Source organism: Palaemon carinicauda, chromosome 36 (assembly GCF_036898095.1).
Source record: "Palaemon carinicauda isolate YSFRI2023 chromosome 36, ASM3689809v2, whole genome shotgun sequence".
Classification (NCBI taxonomy): Eukaryota; Metazoa; Arthropoda; class Malacostraca; order Decapoda; family Palaemonidae; genus Palaemon; species Palaemon carinicauda.
The window spans coordinates 28588913-28610970 of NC_090760.1; the positions used below are offsets into that span (position 1 = coordinate 28588913).

Here is a 22058-nt window from a genome sequence, read left to right on the forward strand (position 1 = left end):
CATCGCTAACGTTTTTTTGTTAAAGTACAAAAGTTTAGTAACTCCTCTCTTAAAATGGTAACGCTGATCATACCTGCCCGTTACTAACCTAATGTTATCTCCCCAAGTTAAGTCTACTGTTGATAGTGTGTTATTCAGTAGGGTTATAAAAGTTTGCCACACATTACTAATTCAAAAGCCTCGAACAGAACCTCAAATTCTTTTAATTAATTTAGCTATTTCTGCTGCTATGCTAAACCCTTGCATGCTGCAATCCTAGTTGCTCTATAAGACAACCAGAATGTGTGAGAGAGAAGACGGAGTATATAGTCAGAATCCCCCTTCACTCAATAAAGTAAATGCTCCTAAATTATAATGTATTAAATAGGTGGATAACGTGGAATATCGTTTGATTCTCTTAAATCTGGTTTGGGTAAACAAAGTTTCAACTAAACTCAATTGTTTGCATCCTGTTTTGTTTAGCAGTGTTCTGTTTTCTTGCAAGCACTGTTTTCTTTCTCTTCATTTTCCAGTATCGTAAATTGAACTGAGGGAAAATCCCCTAGTTTCCTGGTTTGTTTAATTGGAGTGAATGTGGGAGATGCTATCCATGCACACTGAGGAATAGATTCTTTTTGGTACAGAATATATACTCATACATATATTTTGATCTAGAAAAAAAAGAAAAAATCTCAGTGTGCATGGATAGCATCTCCCACATTCTCTCCAGTTAAATAAACCGGGAAAGTAGGGATTTTCCCTCAATTCAACTTACGATACTGTAAAATGAAGAGAAAGGAAACAGAGGCCATTTTGAAAGTGAGGAACTATCGCCTTTTCAAACCTTACATAACCTTATTGCTGAGAAATACCCTAATAAGTTGAGTAAGGTAAGTTTGGAAGCTTCTTTTTCGTCCAAATGTGCAGAAGTAGCCTCTTCCAAGACTTGTTATATCCCTGTTTGGGGCAATCAAATAGGTAGTGGTCTTGATTAATTTTACTCAGCTGGTTTTATGTGTTTATTGCGTTTAAATCTGGCTTCCCTGCTGGATTTTTTTTATCATCCTTGCAACAAGAAAGTACTGTAATTTGAAGAAATAAAGATATATCCTCCTTTCAGATTATGATAAGTGTTTCATCATCATCATCAGCCATTACTAGTCCACTACAAAACAAAGGCCTAGGACATGCCACTCGCATCTTTTTATGGCCTTTCTATGCTAGTTTATACCCCTAATATTTTCTTTAGTTCTACAATCCATCGTCTTCTTTTCCTTTCCCTGCTTCTTTTCCAATCTATAGTTACTCATTCTCTTGTCCTTAATTTCCATCTATTATCCGTCATTCCCATTATATATCTTGCCCATGTTAATTCCTCTTTTTTTTTTTTTTTTTTTTTTAATCTTATTAGAATATTCTCTACTTTAGGTTGCTCTCGTATCCATGTTGCCCTTTTTGTTTCTTAGTTTTATTCCCATCATTATTTTTCCATACCTCTTTGAGTTATAACTAGCTTATGCTCTAAAGCTTTAGTAGGATGCGAATTTTCTGATGCATAGGTTAATACTGGCAGGACCATCTGACTAAATACTTTTCTTTCTAGAAAAAGTAGCATTTTACATTTCATAATCTCATTTCATAACTTTAATTTCGGTCTATGTCCTGGAGAAACATTTACTGTACGCCTTGAGTACGTACATTCATTAACAATCTCCCGAGGTTCATCCATAACGCTTATTTGTTGTCTCTTTGCATTTTCATTGAGCATTATCTTAGTTTTACTAGTATTCATTTTAGTCCTACGCTTCTGGTTTCTCTATTCAAATCTTCTATTATCTTTTGAAATTCATCCTATGATTTACTAAAAAATCTATGTCATCTGCAGATCGTAACTTGTTAAGGTATTCCCCATTCATGTTAATTCCTGCATTTTCCCAATATAAAATTTTAAGAACTTATTCCTCTCATGCTGTGAATAGTTTAGTAGATATGGAGTCTCCCTGTCTAACTCTTTTCTCAAATGGAATGTCCTCGCTATCTTTATATAGTTTAAGAATGGCTGTACTTCCCGTTTAGATATCTTTAAGTGCTCTAACATAAGAGTCATCTATACCATTTCTTTGAAGGTCTTTCATTACTGTTGAAGTTTTGACAGAATCGAAAACTTTCTCATAAGCTATAAATGCCATTCATAGGGGTTTTTCATACACTTTTAATTTTTCCCTTAGCTGGTTAATTACATGGATATGGTCAGTAGTTGATTAAATGCTTCGAAAGCATTCCTGCTCCGTTGATTGTTTAAAGTCTAGCTATCTCTCTATTTGGCCTAATATTATCTTTGTAAATATTTCATATATTACGGAAAATAAATTTATTGGGCAGTAATCTTTTAGGTCCTTTGTGATCCTTTTTTTTTGTGAATTATACCATGCTAGCTAGTATATATACCATGTTAGGTGGTATATTATACCGTGCTAAGCAGAATATCTTAGCAATACATGATTGCCAGAGGTTATATAATTGGAATAGCTACCAGATAGAATAACGAAAACTTTGGGTGTGGAGGCAATGCCCCACTAAACCTCGATGAAGTCACTTTCAGCAGAGTGATGGATTGGGTTTAAGGCATTAGAAATTAGGTCTTTTCGGCTTCTACTCCTGATGTCTAGCAGATGATCTTACTGGAATTAGTATGGACTGGCAGGGGTCATTTGCCTAACTAGATAGGCACAGCCCTACAATGAACTGGCTATCCTTTGATGAATCTAGCTATTGCATCCTCTATGGATTTAGTCAGTCTATGGAAAGAGAAAATGATTGAATGGCCCCCATTCCTGGGCGTAGCGAGGTGCTAAGAATCTCCCAGTTTATGCATACTAAAGAAAAATTCAAAATTAGTAATTTTAATATTAGAACTATACATCAGATTAGGAGGTTACAGCAAGTGTAAACTGAATTTATGAAATACAGTTTGGATATCATGGCCCTAAGTGAAATACGTTGTAAGGGGATTGGTAAGAATATTCTAGACCAAGGGAATATATATGTCTATTCAGGAAGAACAGATGGAGCTGGAAGAGAAGGGGTAGAAATTTTGATGATACCTAGAACAGAATAGGCATCAACGGATTGAGGGCTTTAAATAGTATACTGTTATTAGCAAAGTTTAAATCAAAGCAATGCAATATGAGTGTTATAGTTTGCTCTGCACCAACAAATGAATCCCCTGAAGAAAGGAAAGATGAATGCAATCAAGAACGGCAAAGTTTAATATAGGAGATCCCAGAGAGAGATATGAAAATTTAGATTGGTGAACTCAATGCTAAAGTTGGAATGATTAATCAAGGTACTGGTATACAGAATGTGTTGAGAGTTAAGGATCTTGGAGAAGTTGCAAATGGAAATGGAGCATATATTATAAGTTTTTGTCCAACAAACAGCCATGATATTGGAGGTATTCTTTTCAAGCAGAAGAACATCCACAAAATAATTTACATGGACTTCATCATGTGGAAATTACAAAAATTGAAACGATCCGATAGCCATTAATTAAGAGAGAAGGGGGGCTCTGAGAAAAGTGAGATGCTATAGATGTCCAGATATTGGTAGTGATCACCCGCTCCTCATTGCTACCCTGAAATTAAAACTAAAAGCCCCAATAGAAGGGTAGATAGAATACATAGTTTGATACAACTAATATGAGCACAAAGAAACCTTTGCAATTGAATGTAGGAATCGATTTGTAGACTTAGAGACTGTAAGAGACGAAGAGTATACAATTAAGGAAGAATGATGTGATATCAAAGAACATAAATCAGTCCCTTTGTAGTGAAGTTTTGGTACATGCAGTTACAAGGAGAAATCCACAGATATCAAAGGATACTTGTGAAACTATAAAAAGGATACGATCAAGACAGATATTGATTGTTGAAATTTTTTGAGGAAGTAGTGAAAATTCCAAGGTAGAGCAGGCTAAGTATTCCAGTATTGATAGTGAGGTTACAAGAAAAGCCAGGAATGACTGGAGAGAATATGTAGACAGGAGAGCAGATGATGCTGACAAAGCTTTGAATTCAGGGAGTGGCTCTGGTGTAAGAATTTTTCATAAGATTATTAATGAAATATCTACGGGAGCAAAAAAGAAGCATATACCCATTAAAAATAGAGATGAATCTCTTATAGCCACAGATGATGAATAAAGGCAACGTTGGATGGAACACTTTAGTGAGGTCATGAATAAAAGGTATGAAGGGGATAATTTGGTTAATATACCTGAAGCTGAGGAAGACCTTGATGTGCCCATGAATATATTCAGTGTGTCTGAAGTCAAAGCTATCATTAAAAAGCTCAAAAAAAAAAAAAAAAAAAAACAACGGAAATCCACAAAATACAATTGAATAACTGCTGAAATGATTTTGACTGGAAATTAAGTGACTCCCAGAATACGTACAAGATTATTCTGTTGAATGTGGCGTGAAGAGGCAAAACCTGATGAATGGGAGCTAGGAGTGTTGGTGAAAATATTAAAAAAAAAGGAGATCTGAATGATTGCAATAATTACTGAGGCATCACACTTATGTCATGAAAACTTCTTAAGAGACTAGAGAGAAATATTGATGAAAAGCTGAGAGATGAACAAGCACAATATAGAAAAGATAGAAGTAGTACTGACCAAATTTTCATTTTAGGACATGTTGCACAGAAATTTGTAGAATAAAGAAATTCACTTTTGATGGCATTTGTTGACTATGAAGATGTCTTTGATAGTGTGCACTGGCCAATTTTGTGGAGAGTCCTGCATTATTACGGGGTTCCAATAAAATATGTAAATTTTATTAAGTGCAAAGTTAAATTTTATTGAAGTCCTATTAAGTGAATTTACTATGAACAGTGGAGTACTTCAAAGGAATGTGTTGTCAAGTACATCGTTTATCCTTCTCATGGACTTTGTAATCCATTGAAGAGTTGGGTATGGTGGAGAAGAATTGGACTTGATTAGCAATAGGAAATTAGCGGACCTAGAGTATGTTGATGAAACTGTCCTTATTAGTAGATCACCACAAGATTTGCAATGCTTCCTTACCAGAACGCATTAAATATCACACGAAGCTGGGCTCAAGAGAAATAGAAGGAAGACTGATGAGGAGAGGTGAATATGATATGGAAGATGAAATATCACTTGAAGGGGAAAGGATTAATGAGGTAGAATCATTTTAAGTATCTAGGAACTATGATCTATAACACAGGGTCTTTATAATTGGAGTTTAATGAAAGATTGAAGAAAGCAAATCATACAATGGCTAGGTTAAGTAAAACTTGGAAATCAAATCACATGAAATTACATATAAAAATCAGGCTATATAATAGTTTAGTGAGATTGGTGTTACCTTATGGACATGAGGTGTGGTATAACAATGAAACAATATCCTAGAGATTTTATAGATTTGAGAACAAAGCCCTCAGAAGAATATTGGGAGTTAAATGGTTGGAAAGGGTTAGAAAGAAAACTGTAAGAGTGATTACTTGAGTGCCATGTATGGATGATATCATGGTGAGAGGTAGATGAAGATGGTTTAGGCATGCTCTTTACACTCCCCAACAGAGATTAGTTCACCAAACTTTCAACTACGCTTCACAAGGCACTAGAGGAGTTGGAAGTCTCTGACCTACATGGATGAGGACTATGCAGCGTGAAGTAGGAAATGACGAATGTATAAGTATTGATTTAAAAGCTCAAGATAGAGATTAATGGTGAAATCTAACCGAAGCCCTTTGCATCAAGAGGCATGTGAGGAGATAAGGATGAGGATTTTTTTTTTTTTTTTTCAGGAAGTCAGTTAGCCTTTGCTTGTGGATAACAAGGTTGACTTCCATAGTCAAGTCTATTGATCATGGTCACATGATTTTCCAACAGTAAGGATTGGGAAGGTATACTGTGCCTTACAAAGTAGAGTTGCTTTTGTAAAATCTCGAATTCTTAAATTACTTTAGAGCTTTTTACAGGTAAATCTTTGCTGCTACGAACGTATAGTTGCTCTATTAGACATCCTGTTTGCGAGACAGAAGACCGAGTAGGCAGTCTTTAGCCTCTCGTTAAAGGAAGCGTCTTCAAGAATCATACTTTTTATTCAGGTAGTTCGTGTTTCAGATCATAGATGCTCTTTGATTTTTATTTTATTGAGTCATTATAAAAATTTTTATTGTTGATGATGTATCAGCTAAAGCTGGGTAATCAAATCACTTTCCAGATAACAGTGTGTTTCAGTTTACATGCAAGCTTGCCCACTAGATCACCACATGGTTTCTTTATTTTGGTAAATTGTTACTTGAGTGCTTTTATTACCCTTGCTAGTCTGGCAATATAGTATGTTATTTGTATCCAGTGAAGAATATTTGTTAAAAATAAGAAAAGTCTAACCCACAAATAATAAATCTCTGGTAATAATGAGGTAACGTTGCATAGGCTATGGCTTCCTTGTTCATGGTATAGATTCCTCATTGCTCTCTCCACAACACGGTGATTGCTGGCACATTACTAGAAGTGTAGGTGCAAAGCTCTGCAATCTGAAGAAAGTTAGTTGTCATTAGTTACCTCCTACACAAACAGTACAACTTGCATTCTTTTACTTATAACTTCAACAGCCTATCTGATATATCGAGCAACTTCTTTAGTTGTGTTTCTTACTTCCATTATTCCATGCTATTGCTTCTAGATTTCCTTGAATCCTTACTGCTAAACATATGCTCAGTTGTATCATCTGCCTCACTACACAACACAGAGCATACCCTTTTCATTCTTGTTTCATTAATTTAGTTTTAATTATATCATATTCAATCTTGTATTCATCCATGAACCTCTGCATACGCACATCACTAACGTGCTAGCTGGAAACAATGAAGTGTAATTAAGTGCTCCTGATAATTTATGATAAAAGTACCTTATAATCCTCTCAAATCCCACTTTTCCTTGTGGATAAGATTTTAAATTGTTATAACTATTCTGAAGAATGGAAGTTAATCTAGTTTTGTAGAGTCTATAGGTCTTTTATGGCTCAAAGATGCGCTGACCAGTATCAGACTAGTCTGTTACCTAACTTCGTTATAAATTTCATTATAATGCCCTCCTTTGAGTACCTAATTATGAGTAATAAACGAATACCTTAATATTCAGGATTTACAAGCTAATTAACTAATTGTTCTTTTGAGGTAATAAGCTTGGAGGTGTTTTTGAAATACCCTCCTTTGTAGTTAGTTCTAGTGTTTTAGTAGGATGTATTTAAACAGAAGGCTAGGATCGTGTTTTGATTTGAAACCCTAATCTAACTCCTCAAGTAGTAACTAGGAATGTTAATGTACTTTACAGTAAAGATTAGTGATGCACGGTATCGACTAGATCCAAGTTCTGCTCACGGAGCCTCGAATTCACTACTTTCTCTGCCATTCAGCAGTGATAACATCAGTGTCCTACTTTTCTTGCTAATATGTTAGACACCTAAAATTGATGTGGTTTTAAAAAGAAGATAGCAGCCGGATTGCTTATATCTCTCCTCTCATTATTGTAAGTACAGTCAGCTCTCCTTATTCTTTAGGTGGGAGGGGGATAGGTAGCAGAGACAGGTGTGAAAAGCAAGAATCCGTGAATACCTGCTGCCTTATGGTGGGTTAACTCTTAACCTAACAAGTCATTGCCCATTCCCTGTGAATGGTCGACTAACACACTAAGTAACCCACTGTACAGCTTAATATTGTTTTTACTTGGATTCCATCACATTATAAATATTGTGTTAATTAATGGACACACTTTAATAAGTGTACTGTACATATACAGTCATGTAATATGTATACAGTAAGACTACAGTACATATAACATGAGTGATCGCCACATTTATATGTATATACAATACATACAGTAACAACCAAACACTATTGCTAATATATAGCAATACTCCCTAATACAGTAGTGTATATTACCATTATATTTGTACAGTACTATCAATAAAGTACAGCTTCATTAGAAAAGGTAACACTCATAATTGAGTGCTGTTTTTAGCAGGTTGACTCGCATCATTCAAACTCACGTATATTTAGCCTATATTTGCAGTACTACTCTAAAATATGGTATTGTATAATAAATACACTAATGCAATAAAAAAAATAAAAAAAAGTACCGGTACAACAACACTAACCGAAAGCTCTTCACAGTAAGTCTGAAGCATGATGTACCGTTTTTTTACCTATTTTTCTACATCATAACGTGATGCTGTACAAAAAGAAGTGAAGTTGGAGATGCACATCCGAGGAAAGACGATGCAAGACTGTGGCTGAGTCACTGAGAGATGGGATATTGTGCCGTGTGAAGAGGAAAACGGCTAGAAACATGCTGGGTGCAATGGAGCACACTCATTTTCAAATCATCAGGCTACAAGATTATTCATTACAAAAATGTTTTTTTTTTTTTTATTTATTAGGTTTTACGGTTCTCTGTGTGGCGATGATTGAATTTGGAAAGAGAGAAACAGCAAATAACGAGGGTTGTTTATATCTCCAAACATTTACTTATCCCTTGTGTGCCGAAATATTAGAGTAGATATTTCAATACTCTTATGAAATACGTGCTCTTTGTTTTTATAATTTCCACTGTTTGCCGAGGTTTGGCAGGTGTTAAATTAATTCAAGTTTTCTGTGAGCAGCAGGATGATGCTAATATCTCCTACATGGCCACAGAAGGAATACTTCACAGACTTGTGGCACCTGTGGTTGGAGAATTAAAGAAGGTTGCCTTATAAAGACAATTATAGATTCGAAAAGACATTCTACCTGTATTACCTTTCATAGACAGGTAAATGTTTATTTTGTTTGGTTCAAAGCTAGAAGTCTGTCAATGACTAGCTATAACTTGAATATTGTGTTACAACTCAGTTTTTATGATAAATGCTCAATGTAAGACATTAATGGGTTTTGATCTAAGCTTAATTCTTTTCTCATGCATTGGGATTAGTCCCTTTCAGGTAGTATAGCGATTGTATTATATCATCCAGTATTGAAAGACCTCCAGTTGTATGGCCAGTAATCCCTCATTTATCGCGGTTAATGGGGACCAGAACCGACCACGATAGGTGAAAACCAGCGAAGTAGGTATATTAACAATAAAAATGCATATGTTATCATTAGAACATTAAAGAATCATGTAAATAAATATTGATAATATAAAAGGGATAAAGCAGTTCACGAACCAGTCGAGTGTGAGGGCTTTGGTTATCCATGCCTTTTTAGTACTCATCCAGTAGATGGGTAGTAAGACTTTGTTTTTATTTTTCAAAGCCCGAGGATTCAACGACTTATAAATTAAGGCGGGTTTGACCATGAAGCCCGTGGCATTCCCGCACATGAGGAGAGTGACGCGATCTTTGTGGGCCTTGAACCCTGGCTTCTTCACTTTGTCCTTGTAAAGGAATGTTCGAGACAGCATCCTCTTCCAGAAGAGGCCAGTCTCATCCATATTGAATACCTGCTCCGGGAGATAGCCACCTTCTTTAATTAATTTCGGGAACTCGTCCTCGACGTAACAAAGAGCTGCCTCTTGGTCTGCCGAGGCAGCCTCCCCATACAAAGGAACACTGTAGAGGCCAAACCTCTTCTTCAATTTCTCGAACCAGCCCTTGCTGGCAACAAAACCACGTTTTCTCGTGGGGCAGGATCATCATCTTCGTCGCCATCATCACCTTTGTCGTCTTCATTCGATTCTCCTTCAGGAACTAGGCTATCATACAGGGTTTTGGGTTTGGTTCGAATCATGTTGGTATCGAGACTAACATTCTTTTCCCGACAGTTCGACATCCACATTGATAACGCATTCTCCAATTGCATAATCGTCTTATTACGAGGAGTCACAACATGCTTAATGTCTTTGGAGAACATTCATTCACTCTGTAAATGCGGGCAACAGACGCATAGCTACTGCCTGCCATAAGCATGTTCAATAATTTGACTTTTTCGTTCACCGTCATCATTTTTCTCTTCTTTATGGGTTCACTAGAGGATGTAAAGGGTAGGGGACGTTTAGGAGCCATTTTCAAGGGCGTCACAAGCACCATTTTACACTAACAAGCACAAGAAAACAGCTAAAAGCTCCAGACGGCAAGGCTAAGCAACACAAGCGAAGCGAGAGAGAAAAATGAATGCCGTCTCCCTTTGCAGGGCGCAAGGCAGGGAGAGATGCTGGGTAAAGCTTCTTGGCGGCTCAGGAAATCAGCTTGCGAGATTCTGGAGCTGAGATGGCCAGTGAAACAGAGAGGTTGATTTTGAGTTGCGCACCATCTCTATGTTCATACCTGATGTTCTACTGTACTCTCTGCATTCTGCTAGCGCCCGCGTAACTCTCGCACCATTTTTTCAAATTTTTCATGAATTTTTTTGGAAATCCGCTATGCACTGAGACAGTGAAACCTGAGCCGCAAAATGGTGAGGGATTACTGTATTTAAAAGACCCGATTTTTGAAGATGAAATCTTACTATTAAAGATTTCATAGCTAAAACCCCTTTCTTATTGGTATTAGCTTTAGCAGAACACATATGTAAACTACAAACACTATTTGTCAAAATAACCTTTGGGGAACACAAGATGATTTTGTCCCTTTTGTCTTCCTTCAGATTAATTTTTTTTTTTAAATCCTAAATGTGTAATGAAATTTTACAGCATCCTCTCTGAAAATGGAAGAGAGAATATTATCAGAAAAATAGTTTCTGTGTCCAGTATGAGGCATTCAGTAATATTTGGACAAGAAATATAGATATTAGAGGTAGCATCCGCTATAAGTTTTTTGGGATTAACATCCTTAATCACCCTATGACCAAAAATTTATTTTTATTCAGAATTTGAAGTATGGTCACATTAGCTCACAAAGAATTAGATATAAATCTAATAAAAGCACTGGAAGTAAAGGTACAGTAGGGTCCCCAATTATTCTGCAATTTGGCTGATCCATGGCCTAGCATAAATAGAAATGAAATTACATCCTAGGCTTCTTCATTGTCAAAAATGTTTTGATTTTTGGCACATTGATATCAAATGCACTAATGGCAGAAATGTCTCAAATGTTCCAAGTTCCGTGACTTCTCTGCAGATTGTTTAGAAGATAAATTGTGTCTTCATTGTGAAGGAGCTCACTTGCCAAATTCATGACAGTGTCCTACGTTTGCGGTCATTATGCCAAATACACTTACGTTGAAAGTCGAATCCAAGAACAAAAAATAATTAATGCTTACCTTCGGTGCAGCCAGGAAAACATTATGGATAATAATAAAGTCCAAGGGTCAACTTACTCAAGAAATTTTGTCCAATCCAAGTGATTCCACTTATAGTTTGAAAACTCTCATTGGTTCCACTGGTCCTAATTCACAGAATAATGAGCAACTCACCTCCAGTGCATCAAGTAACTGAAAACCATCAACTTTTAGTACCTATGCCATTGCTCCTAAATGTTGAACCAAACATACGTTTACCATTAGAATTAGTGAAAGTACTAAAAGCACGAGAAGTCAAAATTTTTTTTGGAAAGAAGCTCAGAGACCTGTGCAGAAAATATTTGACCCACTAGCCACATCTGATACCTGTAGGAAGACAGAAGGTCCTTGTGGTGTAGAGATAGTTGATCATGTACCCTTAGAATCTAAATGAGAGAAAAAAATAGGTACTAGAAAATGGAACCCCTCCAAAATGAAATAATAAAGAATATGTGAGTGAGCCTGAAGAGATATCTTTTAAATTTTCTGGTAGATGTAGCAAATCGACCTGTTACAGAAAAAAAGAAACAAAGCCTCGAATCTCAGCTAATAAATCTGAACCCGGCATAATGAGTAACCAAGCTATAGAAAATGTAATAAAGATCAAAGTCCAAAAGAACCGTTGTGATGGTCAAGAAGCTGATGGAAAATCATCATATTGCGTACCATTCAAATGGAATAAAGCCATCTTTGGTTATTGAAACCTCTGGAAAAGTGATTTTAAATAAAACAATACAGGATATAGCAGCAAACAAAACATTATATGGCTGAAAAGATTCGTTATTTTTTTAGTTTCGTGAAATTAAAAACATAAATATAAATGAAATTAGTAATATAGTCAACTTTATTAAGAGCAAAACAAAACGAGCATGGTAAATTGGACACCCACGGCGTTTTTTGTATGTGTTTACCCACTGATAAAAAAAGGATGCAACAGGCATCATTTACCTTTAAAAATTAATAGAAAATATATCTAAATAACTAAAATTTAAGGAAAAAAGACATTGCTGTTAGAGCAGTTAAACAGAGACACAACTACAGAAAAATTAATCAAAAGTAACGCCCTGCCTAGTGGAAATCCATCTCCATTGCTTCAATGTTCAATCTATACATAATTCAAGGGGATATTAATAGTTTTAAAAACCGTTTGCATTTGGGGACATTTGAAGGTTATTAAAAATTTTATATCTATTGCAATAAAAGGCTTACAACGTGCTAACAATACTATTCATTCAATAGGAAATTACATGCTAGCATCTCGCTCAGTCTCTTTGACTCATGAATTAGGAACTGCCCTGTATATTAATAACAATGAAATTCATGATGCTGAAAACTTAACATATCCGAATTACAATTATCTGGAGTTAAAGTAATTCTAGATAATAACTCTTTCAATATATATAATATGTAACATCAACCCTCTTGCAACTATAATTTGCATTAATTATCCAAAGAATTCCCAGATTTTTTCTAATTAGAGATTTCAATCTCCAATATCCCTTCTGGGATGATAATTATGCTAATAGCGATACACATGGTTCCAAGGTTGTATAAATAGATAATTATCATAACCTCTGTATATTAAACGAGGGAGACACTGGTACATACCATGCAAAAAATCAAGGAAAATATTCCCCAATAGACTTAACTCTTTACTACAATAATGTTATATTACTTGGTTTGAATGGAAAATACAGTATATAGCAAAACTGGTGATACCTGAACTCAGTGATTTTCGTTCAAAAGTCACTAACTGGTAACTCTCATATTCTTCATATTTCTAATGAGACTAGATTACTGTGACGAAGCATTTTGAAACTTCGCCCAATAAAAGATAGTTCATTAAGCATGATTTTAAAGAATTTATGCTATATTTTTTTATCAAAATATCCCCTATAGTCCATTTCTTTTAGCGATGCAGATTTGCACCGACTCGCAGCGGTGCCCTTTTAGCTCGGAAAAGTTTCCTGACCGCTGATTGGTTAAAATGATCTCGTCCAACCAATCAGCGATCAGGAAACTTTTCCGAGCTTAAAGGGCACCGCTGCGAGTCGGTGCAAATCTACATCGCTAAAAGAAATTAACTATAGATCCTTATTTAAAAATTAACACAATGTTTTTTAATAATGATACAAAAAATACTTAATGAGTCTGAATTTTAGCCACCATGGCTATGTATTTAAACTAAAGAATGTATCGGAGATGTAGTTGTGGGTGGAGTCTAACCGGACATCAACTGGTATAGTCCGTGGGCTGAGGGGGCTCACCTTGCACCCCCCCTTAAAATTGACAAAAGTGCATTTAGGTTGTAGCTTTTGATCCATATTTTCATTTTTTTAATGTTCCCATTGAAAAAATAGGGACGCACTACCACTGCTGGGCCACTTTCTTCGATGACATCATCGAATTTTACTGCTGCCAATTTTGGGGTAGGGGAAACCAAATTAGACATAACTCCGGACTGAATGGTCAGAGAAAGATGAATGACATATCAAAATGTTTGCTTTGGGCCTCTCTAACAGATAAAATAGACAGTTTGCAATTATATTTAATAATTAGGTCACCAGAGGTCAAAAGGTCACCAAATTTGGGGTCAAGTGAAAATTTTAGGCACCTCCATAAATGTAACCCCAGGACCAGCCAGACCAATATCTGATGACATTTTCTGCCTTATTTCATCTCTAGAGACCTCAACAAATAGAATGATACCCATTAAGTGTACTTATTGGCCAAATCATGGAAATGAGATGTTATGTAAAAAAGTCAATTTTCAAATTTGTCGTTTTTTAGCCTCAAAATCGTAAAAACTGATAAAGCTCATAACTCTTCTTACAGAGGGGCTACGGAAATTATTTTGGTGTGTTTTCCCAGGTTTTGGGGTCAGAGAATACCAAAAATAGCATTCTCAACAATGTCAACTAATTACATCATGCTGAAATTCAAGATGGCCGCCACTCTGGACGCCGTAATTTTGACTTGGCTATAACTCCTCCATGAATGCAGCAAGAGAGATAATATTCGTGTCCTCACCCAGGTTCTTGAGATTACAGCATCCAATAAAGGCAGTCTCAATAAGTCTGTCAGTAAATTTGGGGAAAGTCACATAAATCAACAACAGAAATGCTTTATTTGAAGGTTACAACAATCATGAATGAAATACAATAAAACTGTACATGAATGTACAATATACTCATATGATGCAAGACTTCATTGGGAAAATTCACACTGTGTTGCTTTGGACTACAGAAAAAAGTCAACCTATGCAAGGTATAAAGTTTGATAGTCTACTTGGGTACCTTTGGGTCCACTTTTGATTAACGGAAAGGCAATTACTGGAAATATCTTGTGATACAAGGGAGGTCCTTGGTCCTTCGACCCTGAAATCTACCATCTTGTTACTTGAAACTTTCTTAGTCCAACTCAGACCCATTATCATCACTTTCATAGTCATCATCAAAATTTCCATCGCTTTCATTGTTTTCATCTATGCTTTCATCATCAGACGTCTCATCATCGTCCATCGTCTCAAGTATATCAGCCATACTTGTAGGAAGTGCAGTTCCCTTGAACCAACAGGGATCTAGATTTCCATCCTTCATCATCCAACCATGATCCACAGCTGGATGAGGGACCTCAGGTTTGGGATAATGGGCACGCTTCCATATAGCAACCTGATAGTTCACCTCCTGATATGCTCATTTAGACACTCTTGGTGGCTGAAGAGATGAAAGATCAACATTCTTCTTTGAATCCAGCGACTGCCCACTGCACTTTAACTCGAGTATTTGGTATCGAAGCTGGTCAACTTCCTTTGTCATAGTTTTGGCAGAATACATGGTGCAGGTGAAATCCTCAAGAGCAAGGAATATTTCATCGGTTACCTCCCATGACTCCTCTAGGCAACTGAAGACTTCTTGGTGCTTTGAGCATTTCTGTGAAATTCGCAGCGGTTTTAACTTGACAATTCCTTTAAAGGAACTGGTCATATCGCATCTACTGAATGCATGCAGACCAAGGAAAGCAGACCAAGGGGAGAGGCACAGTAAGTTGGTGTGAACCCTTTCAATAGTTCTGTGACATCTATGAATCGCCTTCTATTCCCAGTGCCAGTATCAAAAAGGAGTTGCACACCTAAGTCTGGAGCATAATACAGAAGTATGAAGAATATTTCACTGTCTGGACTTCGAACCCGAACAGATTTGTATCTTTTATACCTGGCATAGGTTGAATAGTGAATGACACGTAAATCATTCTCTTCCTGGGTTTAGTCAAGAGATTCAATTTGAAATGCAGTGATCTTCTCATTGTCTGCCCTGAGTTCGTACGCCTTGCCCTTACAAACTAAGATAAGCTTCTTCTCTACCTTCGGTATATTCTCCTCCGTGCACCAAACCCTGAAGAGTAATTCAATGAGCTGAGTTTTATTGTCGTCATTACTCAAGATCTCTTTCCAGTTATCTGGTCAGCTTGTGTTTTCTCCACTAACCAAACGTTTTTCTCCTGAGCTAAGATTTGATCTCTCCAGGGATTTTATTGAATTGGGCATATAAACCAAGAGTGTTTAAATGAGCATATCAGGAGGTGAACTATCAGGTTGCGATATGGAAACGTGCCTATTATCCCAAACCTATGGTCCCTCATCCAGCTGTGGATCATGGTTGGATAATGAAGGATGGAAATCTAGAACCCTGTTGGTTCAAGGGAACTGCACTTCTACAAGTATACAAGGTACCTAGAGGTGATGCTACAGATGGTGAATATGGGGGGCGAAAGCAGCAGAGATAGCAAGCATCTTGATACCCGTTCATCACGGATCCAGAAGAGTGAGGAAGCCGCTAGGAAAATCAAGCAAAGAACGCATTCATTACAGAGAGGTTGAAGAAGAATGATGACTTCTTTGTTCCATTGCCCAAACAGAGGCTGAAGACTTTCGCTGTCATTGGCAAGAAAGCACTTGTGAAAACATCAAGTAACAAAACAGTGGAGTACAAACAGCAGGGGAATGTCACATTCAACTTGTTGGTCAAGTCTCAAAACCACAAATTGTATATCCAAGAACTTCTACGATACCCACTCATGCCTGTGCCATCATCACTTGAGACACCAGATGGGTATCTTATGAAGACAGACAAGAGCAAGGCATTCCACCACTTAGTGAAAGACACGAATGATTCCGCTATTCCTCCTGACAAAGATACCATGAGTGTAGAAGATGGAAATACCGTGTTTCACTCAATGAAGGAAATGCCAAAAACATTCAAACAGATATATCAAAACATCTTGTCCGTCTCTACATCTGGGAAATCCAGCGTGATTTTCAGCACTGACACTTACATGCCCAATTCAATAAAATTCCAGGAGAGATCAAATCTTGGCTCAGGAGAAAAACGTTTGGTTAGTGGAGAAAACATAAGGCGACCAGATAACTGGAAAGAGATCTTGAGTAATGACGACAATAAAACTTAGCTCATTGAATTACTCTTGAGTGTTTGGTGCACGGAGGAGATTATACCGAAGGTAGAGAAGAAGAAGCTTATCTTGGTGCACGGAGGAGAATATACCAAAGGTAGAGAAGAAGAAGCTTATCTTAGTTTGTAAGGGCAAGGCCTACGAACTCAGGACAGACAATGAGAAGATCACTGCATTTCAAATTGGATCTCTTGACTAAACCCAGGAAGAGAATGATTTACGTGTCATTCACTATTCAACCTATGCCAGGGATAAAAGATACAAATCTGTTCGGGTTCGAAGTCCAGACAGTGTCATATTCTTCATACTTCTGTATTATGCTCCAAACTTAGGTGTGCAACTCCTTTTTGATACTGGCACTGGGAATAGAAGGCGATTCATAGATGTCACAGAACTATTGAAAGGGTTCACACCAACTTACTGTGCCTCTCCCCTTGGTCTGCTTTCCTTGGTCTGCATGCATTCAGTAGATGCGATATGACCAGTTCCTTTAAAGGAATTGTCAAGTTAAAACCGCTGCGAATTTTACAGAAATGCCCAAAGCACCAAGAAGTCTTCAGTTGCCTAGAGGAGTCATGGGAGGTAACCGATGAAATATTCCTTGCTCTTGAGGATTTCACCTGCACCATGTATTCTGCCAAAACTATGACAAAGGAAGTTGACCAGCTTCGATACCAAATACTCGAGTTAAAGTGCAGTGGGCAGTCGCTGGATTCAAAGAAGAATGTTGATCTTTCATCTCTTCAGCCACCAAGAGTGTCTAAATGAGCATATCAGGAGGTGAACTATCAGGTTGCTATATGGAAGCGTGCCCATTATCCCAAACCTGAGGTCCCTCATCCAGCTGTGGATCATGGTTGGATGATGAAGGATGGAAATCTAGATCCCTGTTGGTTCAAGGGAACTGCACTTCCTACAAGTATGGCTGATATACTTGAGACGATGGACGATGATGAGACGTCTGATGATGAAAGCATAGATGAAAACAATGAAAGCGATGGAAATTTTGATGATGACTATGAAAGTGATGATAATGGGTCTGAGTTGGACTAAGAAAGTTTCAAGTAACAAGATGGTAGATTTCAGGGTCGAAGGACCAAGGACCTCCCTTGTATCACAAGATATTTCCAATAATTGCCTTTCCATTAATCAAAAGTGGACCCAAAGGTACCCAAGTAGACTATCAAACTTTATACCTTGCATAGGTTGACTTTTTTCTGTAGTCCAAAGCAACACAGTGTGAATTTTCCCAATGAAGTCTTGCATCATATGAGTATATTGTACATTCATGTACAGTTTTATTGTATTTCATTCATGATTGTTGTAACCTTCAAATAAAGCATTTCTGTTGTTGATTTATGTGACTTTCCCCAAATTTACTGACAGACTTATTGAGATTGCCTTTATTGGATGCTGTAATCTCAAGAACCTGGGTGAGGACACGAATATTATCTCTCTTGCTGCATTCATGGAGGAGTTATAGCCAAGTCAAAATTACGGCGTCCAGAGTGGCGGCCATCTTGAATTTCAGCATGATGTAATTAGTTGACATTGTTGAGAATGCTATTTTTGGTATTCTCTGACCCCAAAACCTGGGAAAACACACCAAAATAATTTCCGTAGCCCCTCTATAAGAAGTTATGAGCTTTATCAGTTTTTACGATTTTGAGGCTAAAAAACGACAAATTTGAAAATTGACTTTTTTACATAACATCTCATTTCCATGATTTGGCCAATAAGTACACTTAATGGGTATCATTCTATTTGTTGAGGTCTCTAGAGATGAAATAAGGCAGAAAATGTCATCAGATATAGGTCTGGCTGGTCCTGGGGTTACATTTATGGAGGTGCCTAAAATTTTAACTTGACCCCAAATTTGGTGACCTTTTGACCTCTGGTGACCTAATTATTAAACATAATTGCAAATTGTCTACTTTATCTGTTAGAGAGGCCCAAAGCAAACATTTTGATATGTCATTCATCTTTCTCTGACCATTCAGTCCGGAGTTATGTCTAATTTGGTTTCCCCTACCCCAAAATTGGCAGCAGCAAAATTTGATGATGTCATCGAAGAAAGTGGCCCAGCAGTGGTAGTGCGTCCCTATTTTTTCAATGGGAACATTAAAAAAATGAAAATATGGATCAAAAGCTACAACCTAAATGCACTTTTGTCAATTTTAAGGGGGGGTGCAAGGTGAGCCCCCTCATCCCACGGACTAGTAGTCTCACGGTGGCACACACTCAGGTAAGTCATCAGTCAAATATGTCTAGAGTTACCCAACAGCTCAAATACAACTTGGAGTCCAAGGTAGCCTTTATATGGATGACTTTGCAATATGCTACTTATCTAATAATCTTTGTCACCTACAAGTAATAATAAGTAACTCAAATAAAAGAAAAAAATATAGGTCTGGACTGAATCTGTTGGTTTGAAAGCAAAACCAAGAAATAAATTTCGCATTGGGTGGCAAATCCAATTCCAATATAAGTTGAAATTTATGGACTACGATTTGATATTTATCTTAATTAAAAAGCTCGTGTATCTCACATGAAATTTTTATGTATTAATGCTCTAAACCGGATACAAAAGTTTTCTAATGCAATATGGGGTGTAATGATATCAACTTTACTGATGATCAAAAATAGATTATGGTAGCCCAAGATATGGATCATGATCTAAAGCTACTTTGAGGTCTTTAGATCTTATACTTACTAAAGGTGTAATACTCTATACTGCAGCTTTTAGATCTTCCCCAAAGGAATCAGTAGAATGTGCAAGCGGGGAACCGCCTTTGTCCTTATATCAAGGCTTTTTAACAAGGTTTAGTGCATTAAAGAAGCTCTTCAGCCATAGTGCTATATTTATAAAAAAAAAAAAAAATCATGAACCACCATTTTCCATAAGAGCAAATAGTTTTGTATAATCTACAAACATGAGAATGAACCTTTTTCAACTAACTATATACTTGATTCGTAAGGAAAATAAAATGATGATTCCATTTTTTTTTTATCTATCAAAGAAATGTAACTATTCTCCGAGTCACCATAAACAATATGCCTGGATCCTATTCAGCAGAAAGGGCCCCATTATGGTGGTGGCTGTGGTGTAAAGTGGCCGGCATCAAGGCGGACCAAAGGCTCTTGTGTTAGCAGCTCAAAAGTGGTAGTAGAACTTGGTGATATTTTGCAAAAAGAGTTAACGTGTTTGATCGCCATAAGATGGTGATTAGATGAAGCACATGGCAACCGGGAGAGAGTCCGAAGCTACAGTCAGTGGCGCCGCAAAGCAACTCTCAAACCCGTTCCTCCCTCGGTCTTGGATAGATTTATTTTCTTTTTATAGAAGTTCCATATCAGACGATCCATATCACACGATGTCCAAATATGGGGTGCTCATTATGCTATATATATATATATATATATATATATATATATATATATATATATATATATATATATATATATATATATATATATACATAAGTCCTGCTATCAATGTGGATGTCATGAGATTCAGGTAATAAAAGTTTGTGGCGGGCATAACAACTTTTATTTGTGTTCGATCTACCGGAATCCAGACATAGATGATTCTATCTTCGATTGTCTTCTTACCATTATGGCTAAGATACAAGAAGATGATAGAAAGGCTTCTTTTGTCTTTGTTGGTGATTTTAATGCTCACCATAGGGAGTGGTTAAGTTCTATCTCTCCTACCGATCGCCATGGCTTAAGAGCTTTAGACTTTGCCTCTGAATCAGGCTGTGAGCAAATCATAAATGAAGCTACTCACAGGTCTGGTAATTGCTTGGACCTCGTATACACTGACTCCCCTGGCGTTATAACTAGTAAGGTTGGTTCTCCAGTCGGGACATCTGATCATGCCTTGATTTCATTATTAGTGAAGACTGAGCAGCCTGTCCCTGATATATCATATTCTTGTAAAATTTATATGAAATCCCAAGCAGACTGGAATGGGATTTTACATGATCTTTTGTGCTTGAATTGGTCACAATTATATAATAGTGTAGATCCTGTTGTCCCTTTGAATGAGAATCTAGTCAACATAATTGATAGGCGTATCCCTTCTCGTGTGCTAAGGTATCGAGTGAAGGACAAACCGTGGTTCAATGATGATTGTAGACGTGCTTATTTGGAGAAACAGGAGGCCTATCATCTTTGGAAGGGGAACAGATCAGATTTGACCTGGAACAACTATACTCAGCTTCGAGCTTTTGCTCAGAGAGTTTATGCCTCAACTGAAAAGGAGTACAATTTAACCATAAAAGAAACACTTTCTGGTACAACTCAGGAACATAAATGGTGGTCTACCCTTAAATCTGCACTCTTTGGTGTAGATGCAACAGTTCCTCCTTTACTTAAACCAGATGGCTCAGTCACTCACTGTCCAAAGGAAAAGGTAACCCTTTTGGCTGATGTTTTTGACAGTAAACAGAGTAATGAAAAACTTGAACTTCCTCATTCCTGTTTTCCTGAGGCTAAACTAACTAGTTTAGCTTTTCGATCTCGTGAGATTAAAGCTCTGTTGATGGACCTTGATGCTTATGGAGGTGTAGACCCAAATGGTATTTTTCCTTTGTTTTTTATAAAGACAGCAGATTTCTTAGCTCCAAAGTTATCTGTTATTTTGCGCAAGTTAGCAAGAAGAGGAGCTTTTAGCACTAGTTGGAGAATTGGTAATGTTACTCCTCTATGTAAATGTGTTTGTGGTAGCTCAAGTCCCACTGATTATCGCCCAATTTCCATAACTCCCATATTATCTAAAGTTTTTGAACGTCTTCTGGCAAAACGTCTTAATAGGTTTGCTGAAGGTAATCATCTATTCCCTAGTTTGCAATTTGGTTTTCGTAAAGGCCTTGGAGCATGTGATGCCCTTCTTACAATCTCCAATGCTGTACAGAAATCCCTTGATTGTGGTCAGGAAGTTCGTATGATTGGCCTTGATTTTAGTGCTGCCTTTGACCGTGTTAATCATGAGGCCCTTGTTTTCAAACTGAAACAGTTGGGAGTGGGTGGGTTGTTTCTTAGCATTATTATTGATTTTTTAAGTAATAGATCTCAAAGAGTTGTTGTTGATGGGCACCATAGTGATTGTAGGAATGTGATATCCGGTGTTCCACAGGGTAGTGTTCTTGGCCCATTACTTTTCATACTATATACACATGACATGTGGTTTGGCCTAGAAAACAAGCTTGTTGCATATGCAGATGATGCTACTCTCTTTGCATCAATTCTATCCCCTGAATGTAGATCTAGGGTTGGTGAATCCCTTAATAGAGATTTAGCTAGAATTAGTGCATGGTGCAAAT

At 37.1% G+C, this 22058-nt stretch overlaps 1 protein-coding gene across 4 annotated transcripts in view; it reads left to right on the forward strand.

Moving 5' to 3' along the window:
* LOC137628810 (uncharacterized) overlaps positions 1 to 22058 on the forward strand; it is a 474142-nt gene that overhangs the window by 228540 nt on the left and 223544 nt on the right. The gene's annotated exons all lie outside the window — the stretch shown is intronic.